Below are 17700 nucleotides of genomic sequence, written 5' to 3'. Positions count from 1 at the left end.
TTTATAAACCAAAGGTGAGAGGCAGCCATTTTTTAGTTTCAAATTGCAAGATAGGTTATTATTTAATGAAATGTGATTTAAAAGTAAATGTTTATTAGAGTAGGTAGATGTCACATGTTAGTCAACTTGCAGAGAGGTAGATGCAATTCTTGGGTATCAATAGACACAAAGCCCCAAAATACCTTATAAATTTTCCTTTACTAAAGTCACTTTTTTCACATGTACCTTTTCCCTAGAGGATGTGATTAAAATTGTGAATATCAGTAAGCATGTTCTCTTAAACTTTTAAGTTTTCATTTTCTCCTTCTCCATACTTCTTTCCTTTTACTGTCTATTCAAATCTACTAGTATTTACTGTACTTTCCAAACGTACTTTTTTAATAATGTTGATAGGTCCATTTCTGTAAATTCTTTCATATTTGGCTCTTAAGCAAACAATACATTATTTTTAGTGATTATTTATTACTGTATAACAAGCCAACTCAAAGTTTAGTGACTTACAACCCTAACCATTTTATTTCTCTTGATTCTGTGGATTGGCTGGACTTACATGGTTGCATTCAGCTGGTAGGTCAGTTGGAATGCCTGAGTAGGCTTCTCTCTTTACAATCTTTCATTCTTAAGCTGACTAGACTGGGCAGGCTTCAGGGCGGCATTCTAAAAAGGTAGGTCTCAAAGTCTAAGAGTTTATCAAGGATCTATTTGTGTCATGTTTGCTGATGTCCCCTTGGTTAAACAGAGTGAATGTGGAACAAGACTATTATGAGTCATTGTGGCCATTAGTGTAGCAATTCATACCTGAATATTCATTAAGATGTACTATATTTTGTATTCCTTTTTCACTTCCCTTTTTTGGGGAAGTTTCTATTCACATTTTTGAGCTCACTGATTCTATCCTTGACCATGTCCAAGCTTCTTCTGAGCCAATCAAAGGCATTCTTCATTTCTGTTAATGGTGTTTTTGCTTTCTAGCATTTCAGTTTTTTTCCATTGGAGCCTTTAGGATATTAATCATATTATCTTAAATTCCTAGCCTTATAATTACAAAATCTGTCATAACTGAGTCTGGGTCTAATGTTTTGTCTATTCAAAGTACAGTTTTTCTTTTTTTGCCTTTTAGCATGTCCTGTAATTTTCTGTTGAAAGCTGGAGCTGATGTTTCGAGCAAAAAGAACTAAGATAAAGAGGCCTTTAGTTTTTATGTTTACCTGACTATGAACTGGATTGCATTTACTGGTTACTGTAACTGTAGGTGTCAGAGGCTAAAATTTCCTCTCATGTTCTTGTTATTGTCTCTTCTGTTATTTTTGGGTTTCCTTTACCTTGCTCAGCTGTAATCCTGTTGTTATACAGGAACCTGATTGATGTGGTGGTAAGATGTAAAGGGAGGATAAGTGCTCTCCAGTCCTAAGATTTTGTGAATCTATGGCCCTGGGCTGTGACTTTCCTAGTGCTTCTCTACCTCCAGTCCATCCTCATAGGTGAGGCAGGGAGACTGGAGAGGGCTCAAGCTGCGTATTTCATTTCCATCAAGTCAGTCAGGCTCTGGTAAAAACAAAGTTGCCTACATTTTGGTAAAATAATTACCCTCGAGGGCAGGCCCTTGTTAAGGAGAACAGTAGCTCTGGGAGTATTTGAAAATGTTTATTTTCCCCCTTATTCAGACTTAAATTGAAGACAATAGGGAAAACCACTAGACCACTCAGGTATGCATGTGAAAATGAAGCCACCCAGTCGTGTCCAACTCTTTGTGACCCTATGGACTGTAGCCCACCAGGCTCTTCTGTCCATGGGATTTTCCAGGCAAGAGTACCTGAGTGGGTTGCCATTTCCTTTTCTAGTGCATCTTCCTGACCCAGGGATGGAACTCAGGTCTCTTGCATAGCAGGCAGATTCTTTACCATCTGAGCCACCAGGGAATCTCAGAGCATTCAGGTATGACATAAATCAAATCCCTTATGATTACACAGTAGAGGTGACAAATAGATTCAACAGGTTAGATCTGGTAGACAGAGTGCCTGAAGAACTATGGACGGAGATTTATAACATAGTACAGGAGATGGTGACCAAAACCATCCAAAGAAAAAGAAATGCGAGAGGGCAAACTGGTTGTCTGAGGAGGCCTTACAAATAGCTGAGAATAGAAGAGAAGCGAAAGGCAAAGGAGAAAGGGAAGGATATACCCAACTGAATGCAGAGTTCCAGAGAACAGCAAGGAGAGTTAAGAAAGCCTTCTTAAATGAACAATGCAAAGAAATAAAGGAAAACAAAAGAATGGGAAAGACTAGAGATCTCTTCAAGAAAACTGGAGATACCAAGGGAACATTTCATGCAAAGACAATAAAGGACAGAAATGGCAAGGACTTAACAGAAGCAAAAGCTATTAAGAAGAGATGGTAAGAATACACAGCAGAACTATACAAAAAAGATCTTCATGATCCAGATAACCATGATGGTGTGGTCACTCACCTAGAGCAAGACATCCTAGAGAGTGAAGTCAAGTGGGCCTTAGGAAGCATTACTATGAACAAAGCTAGTAGAGGTGATGGAATTACAGCTGAGCTATTTCAAATCCTAAATGATGATGCTGTTAAAGCATGGCACTCAATATGCCAGCAAATTTGGAAAACTCAGCAGTGGCCACGGGACTGGAAAAGGTTAGTTTTTATTCCAGTCCCAAAAAAGGCAATGCCAAAGAATGCTCAAACTACCGTACAGTTGCACTCATTTCACATGCTAGCAAGGTAAAGCTCAAAATCCTTCAAGCTAGGCTTCAGCAGTACATGAACTAAGAACTTTCAGATGTACAAGCTGGATTTAGAAAAGGCAGAAGAACCAGAGATCAAATTTCCAACTTAAGCAAAGGAATTCCAAAAACAAATCTGCATCTGCTTCATTGATTACTTTAAAGCCTTTGACTCTGTGGATCACAATAAACTGTGGAAATTCTTCAAGAGATGGGAATACCAGGCCACCTTACCTGCCTCCTGAGAAACCTGCGGATCAAGAAGCAACAGATAGAACCGGACATGGAACAAAAGACTGGTTCCAAATTGGGAAAGGAGTATGTCAGGCTGTATATTGTCACCTTGTTTACTTAACTTATATTCAGAGTACATCATGCAAAATCCTGGGCTGGAGAAGTACAAGCTGGAATCAAGACTGCTGGGAGAAATATCAACAACCTCAGATATGCAGATAATACCACCCTAATGGTAGAAAGTGAAGAAGAACTAAAGAGCATCTTAATGAAGGTGAAAGAGGAGAGTGAAAAACCTGGCTTAAAATTCAACATTCAGAAAACCAAGATCATGGCATCCGGTTACATCCCTTTATGGCAAACAGATGGGGAATAAATGGAAACAGCAACAGACTTAATTTTTGGATTCCAAAATCACTGCGGACGGTGACTACAGCCATGACATTAAAAGCAGCATGCTCCTAGGGAAAAAAGCTATGATAAATCTAGACAGTGTATTAAAAAGCAGAGTCATCACTTTGCTGACAAAGGTCCATACTGTCAAAACTATGGTTTTTCCAATAGTCATATACAGATGTGAGAGTTTGACCATAAACACGCTGAGCGCCGAGAAGTGATGCTTTTCAACTGTGATGCTAAAGTAGATTATTGAGAGTCCCTTGGGCAGCCAATTAATCCTAAAGGAAATCAACCACGAATATTCACTGGAAGGACTGATGCAAAAGCTGAAGCTCCAGTACTTTGGCCACCTGATGTGAAGAGTCGATTCACTGGAAAAGACTCTGATGCTGGAAAAGGTTGAGAACAGGATGAGAAGGGGGCGACAGAGGATGAGATGGTTGGATGGCATCACCGAGTCAATGGGCATGAGTTTGAGCAAACTCCAGGGGACAGTGAAGAACAGGGAAGCTTGGCATGCTGAAGCCCATGGGGTCTCAAAGAGTCAGACACGACTTAATGACTATACAACAACAACAAAATTTTCTCTCTTTCTGACAGAAACACAAGGGAATTTTTCTTAGATATTGACCCTGAGAACTTTGTGTGGCTCACTGAGGTAAGAATCATGAAAGTTTGGGTCCCCAAGGGCAGGATTTTTTAACCTCTCAAATTGAGTCTACAGAATTACACTTTAAGTGTTCCTGCCTGTAGCTGGTCCTAGCTGTAGCTTCTGCTCTGGTAAGCTGTCATTCTCTGCATTTGTCTGTCTTTCTAGTGTTGGGGCAGGGTTTGCCCCATGTCTTCAATTCTCTAATGGATCTAACACGAGTTATTGATTTTCATTTTGGTCATCTTTTGGCAGGTGGGGGTGGGTGTTAGGGGGGGTGGGGTGAGGTGGAAGGGGAGGATGGGAGTATGATTTCTAAGCTCTTTACATGCTGGTCCAGAAACCACAAGTTTCCAATACTGTACTTGTTAAATGGAGATTTTTCATTCACTTTTTTTCTTTCTCTTTCATTTTAAAATATATTTTAGCAAATGGGCAATCAGGTCTATTTTACATTGTTCATTGATTTTTAAAACAATATAAAATCTTGAAATAAGTAGCATTCATATTCTAAATTGATACTTTTTATGCTGCTGCTGCTGCTAAGTCACTTCAGTCGTGTCCGACTCTGTGCGACCCCATAGACAGCAGCCCACCAGGCTCTGCCGTCCCTGGGATTCTCCAGGTAAGAACACTGGAGTGGGTTGCCATTTCCTTCTCCAATGCAGGAAAGTGAAAAGTGAAAGGGAATTCACTCAGTCATGTCCGACTCTTCGCAACCCCATGGACTGCAGCCCACCAGGCTTCTCTGTCCATGGGATTTTCCAGGCAAGAGTATTGGAGTCGGGTGCCATTGCCTTTTTCGGATACTTTTTATAAACATACACAATTAAGTAAAATGTATCATAATGGTTAGTAAACTGCTCACTGAATTAAATTTTAAAATAATAAATATTTTGTGTAAAGACCAATGACTGAACTAAGTTCCAGGCCATTTGCCAAGTGACACAAAAACACTGAAGCAACTAAATAAAACCAGAGGGAACATCTATCTAGGCTTCTAGTTTTCCTCAATGCACTTATGAAAATAAAAAGGAAATATTCAAAGATATGATAGCTTTTGTGTGTACAAAACAGATTTTAACAAATAGAATAAGATTTTCTTGACTGACTGACAAATCCTTTTTGAGTCACTCCTAATAAAGAATCCGCCTGCAATGCAGGAGACCCCGGTTCGATCCCTGGGTCCGGAAGATCCGCTGGAGAAGGGATAGGCTACCCACTCCAGTATTCTTGTGCTTCCCTGGTGGCTCAGCTAGTAAAGAATCCACCTGCCATGTGGGAGACCTGGGTTCGATCCCTGGGTTAGAAAGATCCCCTGGAGAAGGGAAGTTACCTACTCCAGTATTCTGGCCTGGAGAATTCCATGGACTGTATGTAGTCCATGGGGTTATAAAGAGTCGAACAAGACTGAGCGACTTTCACTTTCACTAATAAAGTTACATTTTTCACGTTTTGACTTTTCTAGTGTTATCCATATTATACATCAATTCTTCAAATGATTTCCCTCACAAAAATGTCACCTGTAAATCAGTCTACAATGGCCTCTTCCTTCTTTGAGTTCCTGTCACACTTATTGTTGCCAATAATTCGATGCTTATTGCTTTGTAATTCCTATTTAAGATATTTTAAAACATATGTCTAGTTCTTAAAATATAAAGTTCCTGATATTTGAAATATAAAGTAACCATGTCTTAATATTTTTGCACATTCACAGCACTTGGCAAAGTATCATCTTAAGTTATTCAGGCAAACCAAGGAGAAGAATATCAGATTTCTAGTTAGTTTTGTAGGTAATGATATGGAGTTGTAGTCCTTTCTCATTATTGTACTCTAGACACCTAAGTCTCATAGAAGACATCTGTGAATACTGAAGTCAGTCATCTTCCAGAAAGTTATTAGTCTTCTACAAATATTTCATCTTTCATTAGTATTTTATCATTTTATTTTTTCTTGATTTTACTCCCCAAATAAACTGTAGGCTTTTTGAGGATAATGACTATACGTATATATTTCAATGTGAACTGTGAATCTTTTTACTTATTTTTGGCTGTGCTGGGTCTTCGTAGCTGCACACGCTTTTCTCTAGTTGTGGTGAGTGGGAGCTCCTTTCCAGTTGTGGGCTTCTCACTGTAGTGGCTTCTCTTGCTGAGGAGCTCAGGGTGCACAGGCTTTAGTGGTTTTGGCAGGACGGCTCCATAATTGCAGCTCCTGGGCTCTACAGCACAGGTGCAGTAGCTGTGGTGCACGGGTTGAGTTGCTCCATTGCATGTGGGATGTTCCCAGACCAGGGACCAAACCTGTGTCCTCTGCACTGGCAGGCGGGCTCTCCACCACTGAGCCGCCAGGGAAGCCCCTGACTGTATTTCATACTTTTTAAAAGTATCTAGGGTTATAGGCTGTACTTGTATGTTTAATAAATATTTTTTGAATAACAATAAAAAATCTTCATACAGCAAACCACTATCACTGTGCAATTTGCTGTATGCATAGCCCCCATTCTCAGACAATATACATAATTATAATTACAATTTCCAAAAATATTTATTTGGCTGCATTGGGTCTTAGTTGTGGCATGTGAGATCTTCGTTGTGTCGTGCAGGATCTTCATGGTGCACAGACTCTCTAGTTGTGGCACGTGGGCTCCAGTAGTAATGGTGCGGGGGCTTGTTGCTCTGTGGCACATGGGATCTTAGTTCCCTGACTAGGAGCAAACTCATGTCCCCTGCATTTATCCCTGGACCGGTAAATCGGTACCAAGGAAGCACCAATAAAAGTATGCTGTGCTGTGCTTAGTTGCTCAATTGTGTCTGACTCTTTGTGACCCCATGGCCTGTAGCCTGCCAGGCTCTTCTGTCCATGGAATTCTCCAGACAACAATACTGGAATGGATTGCCATGTACTCCTCCAGGAGATCTTCCCAACCCAGGGATCAAACCCAGGTCTCCCACATTGCAGGCAGATTCTTTACCATTTGAGTTACCAGGGAGGCTGTGATAAATATATGTGGTGAACAAATAAATGTGGTAAATTTAAATATAATGATAAAGTATATTTAAGTTTTATAACCTACTATTGTTTCTCTGAAAGAGGTTATTATGCAAATCTGTTGGTAAGGATATCCTGATTGTCATTTAAATAAATGGAAAGGACTAATTTAAATAAATACCAGAGTATTCCCAATTCCCTCTCCGATCTCTTCCGACACTGCTGTCATTCATATCACTTCTTCATATGCTGTCATCACCCAGTGCACTGTTACTATCATTAAACAGTCTAAAAGTTATTTTTTACATCAACGAAGAAATAAAAGGGCTTATTTTATCATCATTTATTTCTTCTCGGAGTATATTTATTCCTTTCTTATGTAGATACGAGTTTCTGACCTGTCATAGTCCTCCCTGAAGAACCTCTTTAACTATTTTTAGGTAGCAAATGTACTGAGGATGCTTCCCTCAGTTTTTGTTGGTCTGATAAAGTCTATTTTCCTTCATGTTGAAAAGATAATTTTGCTATACATAGAATTCGAGGTTGATAGCTTTTTCTCTCAACAATTCAAATATTTCATTCCCTTCTTGCTTGCATTGGTTTCTGACAAAAAGTTGGCTGTAATTTGTACCTTTATTCTGCTAGATGTAAGGTATTTTTTTCCTCTGGCTTATTCTTAGGATTTTCTCTTTGTCTTTGGTTTTCTGCAGTTTGATTATAATATGCATTGGTGTAGATTTGACATTTATCCCGTATGATGTTCTCTGAGCTTCCTAGGACTGTGGTGTAAGTCATTAATTTTGGAAAATTCTTGGACATTATTTCTTCAAATATTTTTTATGCTCTGTCCTTTCTTCTCCTTTTATATTCCAACTATATATATATATATTTCACTTTGAATTTGTTATTGGGTGTTCTGTTGTAGTTTTCCTCCCCTATTCTTTTTTTGGTTTGTTTTTCCATTTCAGGTTGGGGAATTACTATCGACATGTCTTCAGGTCACTGATTTTTCCCTTGTGCATGTCTACTCTACTGATGAGCCTATCAAAGAAAGGCATTCTTTAATTTTGTTACCACTATTTTGATTTTTAGCATTTCCTTTCAATTCTTTCTTAGAATTCTCATCTCTCTGCCTACATTATCCATCTGTTTTTACATGTTGTCCACTTTTTCTATTGGAGCCCTTACATGTTAATCATAATTATTGTATCCTTCCCATCTGATAATTCCAAAATCTGTGACTTATCTGAGTCTGGTTCTGATTTTTGCTCTATTTCTTCAGCCTATGTGTAGTGGTAAGGTGGTATTGAGCAGGGAGGAATTCAGCAACATCCCAGAAAGCAAGGAATGTACCCATTACCCAAGTGCTGTTTCTGAAATCATTATGAAAAATAAAAGATCATGAAGTACAAAAATCATAAGCCCATAGCAATAAAAAAGAAACAGAAGCATCATAAAACAAAGCTGTGTTTGTTAAATTGTAGCCACCATTTCACTTTACATAGTTACCATAGTTTAAATAGAAATGAAACAAAGTGTTAGGGATGATTTCCTTTTTTAGAATATGCTAAGCTTTGGACAAGATGACATTTAAAAATACTGGAGTACTGTTAAGAATGTGTGGGTTTGTAGTTAGTCTTGAGTAATCTAGCTTGACTAGTTAACAGCTGAATGACACAGCTAAATTACTTTAGTTCTCAGAGTCTCAGCTGTAGAATGAGGACTGCCTAGTAAGGCTACTGTGAAGTCCAATGAGATGACATGTAGTGGGTCTGAATAGTGTCCAGCACAAGGCAGGGGCTTTATAATAAACATCCATAGCTCTAGTAATCTTAATTCAGTTTTTATGAACTAATCCCACTACTTTATGTTAGATTTTTAAAAATTTGTTTATAATCAGTTAAGAACTGTCACTTAAATCGATTTTGGTAAAGTTTTCTGCCTTAAATCTTATTTTAAAGAAATGGAAGTCTTAGTACTGACTTTATGTAGTCATTCATTGAACAACTATTTGGATGTCCTAGAATGGGCAACACACATAAATACAAAATACACTCCTCAGTGTACCTACAGTACATGGGAGATAAGACAAAACGAATGATACAAGGTAGAGTGTGGTAGGTGTTGTAAGGAGAAGTACAAGATAATATTCTATTGACATTTGGTGGAAAGAGAGTTTATTTCCAGTTTTGAGAGCCAATGGGATGGTGCTGATATCGTCACATTTGAAGTTCTGAGATATAAGAATGGGGAAGAGTTAGAGATTGAAAACATGAACAAAGGCCTTTATTTTGGAATGTCTCTGAAGCTGGATAAATGGGAAACCAAGCTGGATATGTACCAGATGCATAAAGGGAAAAGATAAGGCTGGTAGGTAATTTAGGGTTCAATTATGAAAACCCTTGATTCTTAGGCAGTAGGAAGCCACTTTGGGATATAAAAGCAAGAAACTAGATTTCTAAGAGATCTCAACATTCTAGAAACTAATCTCTATGTTACTGAGCACAACTGTTCAGGCAATTGCTATCTAAATTTACAGAGAGCAATGTCAAGAGATTATGGGAAGATGAGAAAATATTGATCCATGATTTAGGTCTTTGTGGGAGTAGTGTGGGGACCTATGAGGCATTATGTTGAGTATGCGCATTATCATTATGGGTCTGTAACATACATTTGTTTTTTTGTGGTCTAGAAAGTCCAGATCAATAATGGAAAAAACATATGAGAGGATAAAAATTTACAATTTGTTTTAGGGTAGAGCTAGTTTAAAAAGGAAAATACTTATGAGGAAGTTGTTAAAAATATAATTTGTGATTAAATTAGTACTTTCTTTAAATTTACTTATTTGACTTTACCTTATACTGTATTTCTAATGAATTTAAGATAGGGAGTGGTGAAAAATTAATTAAGGAGATGCAAAATCTAGTTTTTTTTTCCCCAAATATCTTCTTTTTTTCCCCTTTTTACCAAATGCCATTCTATTTCATCTCCAGAATTTTATTTCATTTTTGCATTTGTTCAGGATATACTGAGTGGTTCTTATGTAACAGCCATTGTATACATAATATATTTGTGAATTTAAATCTTCACTGTAGCTCTTAGGAGCTTTCTATGGTTCCTGTTGTGCATAACTTGAAGTTAGAGGAAAACATGGCTAATGACAATAGTCCTTAAGTAAGACTTAGGAATGAGAAGGAATAGTATTACTGAGTAATCAGTGAGATTTTAATTAAATTCCTTTACCAAATATACTGACATGTAGACAGAGTTTGCTGAGTAATTTACACATTGTAGGATGACAAAACGTTTGCTAGCAGAAAGCATAGAATAGACAAATTATCTTCTTTCCCCCACTTTCTGTTCTCAAAGCTGTTACGTGGTAGTTTTCCCTTTAGTATTAGTATTACAGTCTAGTATCTATAATACTAGAACTCAGTTCATAAATAGAATTTCATGAACCAAATTTTTTGGTTTCATTGACACTATAATTTCTTATTTTCTTTCTTTTGGTTTCCCAGAATATGACTTTGACTCACTTGTACTGTGCAGATGGGATTTTTAACTGCTCAACAGCTGAATAATTTGTAAACTTCCCTTGCAGTTTCTCAGACTTTCTGCATTTCTTATAATTAATTAATTTATAAATTCAACTTACAATTAAATAAAGAGGATATATCAGTACTGTTTACGAGCTATTTCATATTTCCCTCCCTCCCTTTTTCTCTTTCATTCCACTGAAAAAAAAATCATTATTAGCCATGCTCTCATCTTAATCTCTGTGGAATTGACAGTCCCTATCAGATCTTAAGTTGGTATAAGATTAAGGAAAGGGAATGATTCTTCTTGTAAGAAGAATTCATTCTTTAAGATAAGAAGAGTGTCATGGATAACCCAGCAGGGCATAATAACTCCATTCTCTTTTGTTATGAATTACAGTTTTTGACACAAAAATATGCCTGATTAAGTATTACTCAAGCTAAAATTTCTGGGTATGACAATTTAAAATATTATGAATGATTAAAATAAAATGACCTAGGACTAAAAAATTCTTTTATAGATAATTACCTGTGGATAAATGGAACATGACTATACTCTGGAGATAATTTCAGAAAATATGTAGGTGAGAAATGGACATAAAGAATAATACATTTTTTTGGACACTGGAAGATGTAATTAATTGACAGCTATTTGTTAAAATGGAGAAACCTGAAAGGTTAAAATTTTAGAAAGACAAAGTGCTTATTATGTGTTACAACAAATCATTTTTTCTCAGTGCTTCTTTTACATCAGTCTGCTATATATTTTAACTGCTCTTATATTTGAGGCTTATGATGAAGGGTGTATAGTAGGTAAAGGTTACTAATGCTTTTCTCAGATATGTTAACGGGAAATAATTTTATAACAGCAGGGCTAAATAAGCAATTTAAGAGGTAGAAAAATACTTGTTGGTCTAATAATGTTATTATTTAGAAATGACCAACAACTCACTAATGCACACAATCTGGCCTACATGCTCCTATCTACTAAGTTCTTCTTTAATATTATTTAGGAAATTTGGGTCCTTATTGTAGATTTCTAGCTAATTTATAAAAGTAGTAAACAGTTATTTAAAAAATTAACGACTCCTCTGTAATATAATTGTCTAATAACATTTAGCTATTGACTTTGCCAGGAAGTAGAGTAGGACCACAGAATACTTGGTAATAATGATAAAATCTGTCTATAAGCAAAAAGGATAATTAGGCCAGGCCTTTTCTGAATAACACTAAGGCAAGTTACTGTTTCTGACAGTGGCTTTCAAACATTTTTGACCGCAGTCCACAATAAAAACTAAGTTTCATGTCATCACCACTTATGAACACAAACACATACTAAAACTTTCATGAAACAACACTAATGTGGGATACTTTTGATATTTTTTACCTTTTATTCTATTAAATATAAAGTCCTTATCAAAAGTCATTAAAATCATTTCATGACCCACTAGTGAGTAGTGACCTTAGCTGCTCTTTAAGAAAACCAGGGCTATTTATGTGGTCGTTCTCTTCCTAGAGTAGAAAGTACTCTACAAGTGGGGCAGGATGGGTTGGAAGGTATGGCTTAACCAATTTCTTTAGATTCCAACATGCCTGAAAAGTGAAAGTGAAAGTTGCTCAGTCATGTCTGACTCTGTGACCCCATGGACTGTAGCCTGCCGGGTTCCTCTGTCTGTGGAATTCTCCAGGCCAGAATACTGGAGAGGGTTACCATTCCCTTCTTCAGGTGTTCTTCCCAACCCAGGGATCAAACCCAGGTCTCTCTCACTGCAGGCAGATTCTTTACCATCTGAGCCATCAGAGAAGCCCATCAACATGCTTAATTAACATTTAAAGTAGAAATTTCATCCTTTAAAATTTGGCATAGGTTTTCACAATAGTACTTCCTTAATTAACTGCTACTTCCCTGTTTAGAATGTATATTTATGCATGAAATATAGCATATGGTTAAAATATTTATGATTATTTATTAACATATTTCTCAAATTAAATATATTTCTCATAGCAACATATGATCAGTGTACTAAACTAAAATGCAAAAACTATATAAAGAAAATCCCACAACCAAAAGATAATCCTAGTAACATTTCTATATGTCATTTTATTTTTATATTTTCCCTACACATGGGTATACTAAAAACATCTACACTCATACAATTTAGATTATGCACACAGATATGCCTCCTTCCCAAGTGTTAGACCCTAAACATCTGTTCATTTCATCAAAAATTATTCTAAAATATTTCATAGGCTGGAAACTATAATAAAATGTCATAATTTATTATTTCTCTATTTTTGGACATTTAGATTTTCCCAGTTGGCTACAGCCTTTTATTTTTGGCCATGAAAATGTATGCATTTATTTGACTTATTCATTCAGTTGTATTTGTTTTTCTATAGATATTTTCTCCTTTGTTTTTATGCTTATAGATTCCTTCCCAGTGTAGGGAAGAAGTAAATATTTAATGGAGTGAGAATAAACCCGAAGTTCCATTTTTGTTTTGGGCAATCACATTAGGGAAATACTGTTCCATTCGCTTAAAAAAACAGCAAGGAGTAGTAAATATCACTGAATGGGTTTTTAACATCTAATTAGATATATTACTAGGTATCAATGCCTGGCTTGTAACAGAAGTTCAATAAATATATATTGTGAACAACAATCCCTATTAAAAATTTTTTTTCTGTATCTAATTTTAAGAGTATTTTGGTAGGTTTAAATTTGCATAAAATTTACCTTAAAAAAAAAAAGCACTAAAAGTAGTAAATAGTTATGAAAATCTAACAAATAGGACGTGAATCTCTTGAAATCTTGCTCTCCCAAGATAAATGTTAACAATTTGATGAGTATCTTTCTAGATTTTTTCCTGTGAAGTATTATTCATTTAAGCACACTAAAATATATCAAATATATCTTTAGTTATCTTTACAGTTGGGAAAAAAGGAGCAAATTATCCAGTTACTGTATCCATACGTAAAACAATTTCACAGGAAACTAGAACTAAATAGAATGAAATTTTGCCATTTGCAACAACAAGGATGGACTTTGAGGGTATTATGCTTTACAAATATGTAAAGTTTAAAAATAAAATAAAAATCAAAAAAAAAAAATCTTCATTAAAAAAAATAAAATAAAAGACATAAACAAGGAAAATTAAAAAAAAAAGAAATAAGTCATAGAAAGACAAATACTGTGTTTTTACTTATATAGAGTCTAAAAAATAGAACAAACGAATACAACAAAAGAGAAACAGATGTATAGATACAGAGTACAAACTAGTGGTTACCAGAGGGACATGGAGAAGCAAAGGCAACCCACTCCAGTATTCTTGCGTGGAGAATCCCATGGACAGAGGAGCCTGGTGGGCTACAGTGCATGGGGTCACAAGAGTCGGACACAACTTAGCAACTAAACCACTATCACCACCAGAGGGAAGAGCAGTGAGGTGACGGGCAATAGAGGGGATGGGAATTAAGAGTTAAGAGCAACTAGGTATAAAACAAATAAGATACACGGATATAATGTTCAGCACAGGAAATATAACCAATATTTTAGAACAACTTTAAATGAAATATAATGTATAAAAACACTGCATAACTATATTGTACTCCTGAAATTAATATAACACTAAGTATAGTTGACTTATAACTATACCTCAATTTAAAAAATTTAAAAAATCCTAATTTTAATCCATAACTAGCTATATGGACATGAAAATATTTAAATAATATATTATTGTATGAAAAAAAAAAGACAGGTCTTTAAAAAACTGATCTACCATTATGAAAATAAAGAAATTTCCCCCATTTTAAACCATCAGTGCATTCCTGTGATAATCACCTGATTGATGGTCTTAAGAAATTCTTTCAAAATGTAATTAAATGAATAGTATTTTTGATAGCATTTTGGATTGATAGCTTGCAAGTGGGCTAAATTTTGGGTTTTAGATATGCTGAGTTTGTATTGTTGTTGTTGCTCAGTCTCTAAGTCGTGTCTGAGTCCTTGTGACCCCATGGTCTACAGAACGCCAGGCTCCTCTCCCCTCCACTGTCTCCTGGAGTTTGTTCAAATTCATGCCCACTGAGTTGTTGCTATCTAACCACCTCTTCCTCTGCTGCCCCCTTCTCCTTTTGCCTTCAATCTTTCCCAGCATCACGGTCTTTTCCAATGAGTTCTTCACATCAGGTGGCCAGAGTATTGGAGTTTCAGCTTCAGCATCAGTCCTTCCAATGAATATTCAGGGTTGATTTCCTTTATGATTGACTGGTTTGATCTCCTTGCATTTCAAGAACTCTTAAGAGTCTTCTCCAACACCACAAATGGGAAGCATTACTTCTTCAGTGCTCAGCCTTCAGTGCTCTTCTGCTTCTGTTAGGTCCTTGCTGTTTCTGTCCTTTATTGTGCCCATCTTTGCATGAACTGTTCCCTTGGTATCTCCAAGTTTCTTGAAGAGATCTCTAGTCTTCCCCATTCTATTGTTTTCCTCTATTTCTTTGCATTGTTCATTTAAGGAGGCCTGTTTATTTCTCCTTGCTATTCTCTAGAACTCTGCAGTCAGTTGGGTATATCTTCCTTCTCCCTTGCTTTTGGTTTCTCTTCTTTCTAGAGCTATTGGTAAAGCCTCCTCAAACAACCACTTTGCCTTCTTGCATTTCTTTTTCTTTGGGATGGCTTTGGTCAGTGCCTCCTGTATAATGTTACATAGCTCCATACATAGTTCTTTAGGCACTCTGTCTACCAGATCTAATCCCCTGAATCTATTCATCACCTCCACTACATAAACGAAAGGGAATTTATTTAGGTCATACCTGAATGGCTTAGTGCTCTTCCCTGCTTTCAATTTAATGCCGAATTTTGCAATAAAGAGCTCACGATCTGAGCCCCAATCATCTCCAGGTCTTGATTTTGCTGACTTTATATAAAGCTTCTCCATCTTCAGCTGCAAATAACATAATCAGTCTGATTTTTGTATGGCCCACCTGGTGATATCCATGTGTAGAGTCATCTTTTGGCTTATAGGAAATGTATATTTGCTATGATCAGCATGTTCTCTTGACAAAACTCTATTATTCTTTGCCCTGCTTCATTTTGTGCTCCATGGCCAAACTTGCTTGTTATTCTGGGTATCTCTTGACTTACTACTTTTGCATTCCAATCCCCTATGATGAAAAGGACACCAAAGGACGTTTATTGTTAGATCTAGAAACTGATGTAGGTCTTCAGAGAACTGGTCAACTTCAGTTTCTTCGGCATTAATGGTTGGGGCACAGACTTGTAATGCTGACTGTGATGCTGAATGGCTTGCCTTGGAAATGAACCGAGATCATTCTGTTGTTTTTGAGACTGCACCCAAGTACTGTGTTTAGGACTCTTTTGTTGACTCTGAGGCCTACTCCATTTCTTCTAAGGGATTCTTGCCCACAGTAGTAGATACAATGGTCCCCTGAATTAAATTCGTCCATTTTCATCCATTTTAGTTCACTGATTTTAAGATGTTGATGTTCCCTCTTGCCATCTCCTGCGTGACCACATCCCATTTACCTTGTTTAATGAACCTAATGTTCCAGGTTCCTATGCAGTATTGTTTTTACAGCATTGGACTGTATTTTCACCACCATCATTTTCACATCCACAACTGACATTCTTTCTGCTTTGGCCCAGTCGTTTCATTCTTTCTGGAACTATTAGTAACTGCCCTATGCTCTTTCCAAGAAGCATACCGTACACCTTCTGACCTGGGGGCCTCATCTTCCGGTGTCGTATCTTTTTGCTTTTTGATCCACTCCAGTAGTCTCCGGATTGGAGTGGCAAGACTACTGGAGTGGATTGCCATTTCCTCCTCCAGTGAAGCATGTTTTGTCGGAACTCTTCACTGTGACCCATCCATCTTGGGTGTCCCTGCACAGCATGGGTAATAGTTTCATTGAGTTACGGCAGCCCCTTTGCCATGACAAGGCTGTGATCCATACAGGAGTGGCTTTGTAAACTAGCTATAAAATTATATCAGCTTTATGAAGTTATATTAGCTTCATAACATGAATGAATAACTTCATCTTTTTCCGCATTCTGAAACATTTAATCTAGAACTGAAATTATCAGCATCTTGAAAGTCTAAAAGAGGGACTTCCCTGGTGGTGCAGTGGTTGAGAATCTGCCTTCTGGTGCAGGGGACATGGGTTCAGTCCCTGATCATGGAACCAGGACCGCACATGCTGTGGGGCAGCTGTGATACCATCACAGAGCCCATGCTCTCTGGAGCAAGTGAACCATGGTGTGCCACACCACGGCCCAGTGCAGGCAAAAGTAAAATGAATACTTTTAAAAAAAGAAGTCTAAAAGAGTTTGCTGATAAAAAATAAAACCAGTTTGTCCTGGAATCTATTGTATAGTTTAATATACGTATGTTTTAAAGTGTAAATAAGTAATTTATTCAAATCATCTATATCCAGATTGTTTCTCTGACTGACAGTGGTGTATCAACATATTTGACTATACAATTGACTCTTGAATAACACAAGTTTGAACTGCTCAGGTCTGCTCATATGCAGATTTTTCTCAATAGTAAATACTACAGTACTACAGAATGCACTCTTGGCTGAACTGAAGGATATGGAGGAATTGGGCCCAACTATAGATCACAGGCAGGGTTTCCAGCCGCACAGGGTCGGCGCGCCTGACCTCCCGTGTTGTCCAAGGGTAGACTGTGATTGAGTTTGTCAGTTTCTCCTTGACTTTTTCAGTTCTTGTTTTATGGAATGTTTCTGTGCTGATGAAGTAGCATGATGACAGTGTTAAATGTGTACAATTAGCTTAAAATGAAGTACACTCTGGCATGTTTAATAAAATTATATAAAATGAAAATTGCCATATACTGAGTTCTTTTTAATTTAGTTCATTTAAAAATGGAGGAGTAACAATAACTCTGTTTACATGTACTTCTTCACGGTTAGGACTTTAGCAGTCTCAAAGAAGCATACGTGTATGTTAGGATTCCTTTTCCTTCTTAGAGAATTGAAATGTTTGGACCTTATCTCAGTCAGCTAAGCCATCTGTTAAGATCAGACATCCTTTGCTTTGTATTATTTCCCATTTGCTTTGATTGCATTTCCCTTTATTCAAATGTAAAACAAGATTTTTCTTTATAGTC

At 36.8% G+C, this 17700-nt stretch overlaps 1 protein-coding gene and 1 long non-coding RNA gene across 3 annotated transcripts in view; one reads left to right on the top strand and one right to left on the bottom strand.

Annotated features, from left to right (window-relative positions):
• ITFG1 (integrin alpha FG-GAP repeat containing 1) overlaps positions 1-17700 on the bottom strand; it is a 296211-nt gene that overhangs the window by 32304 nt on the left and 246207 nt on the right. The window lies entirely within an intron of this gene.
• Positions 1-17700, top strand: part of LOC113875379 — an 82512-nt gene that overhangs the window by 48559 nt on the left and 16253 nt on the right. The window lies entirely within an intron of this gene.

Source organism: Bos indicus x Bos taurus, chromosome 18, assembly GCF_003369695.1.
Source record: "Bos indicus x Bos taurus breed Angus x Brahman F1 hybrid chromosome 18, Bos_hybrid_MaternalHap_v2.0, whole genome shotgun sequence".
Classification (NCBI taxonomy): domain Eukaryota; kingdom Metazoa; phylum Chordata; class Mammalia; order Artiodactyla; family Bovidae; genus Bos; species Bos indicus x Bos taurus.
The sequence above is the reverse complement of the archived record's forward strand: the minus strand, read 5'-3'. Positions and strand labels throughout refer to the sequence as shown.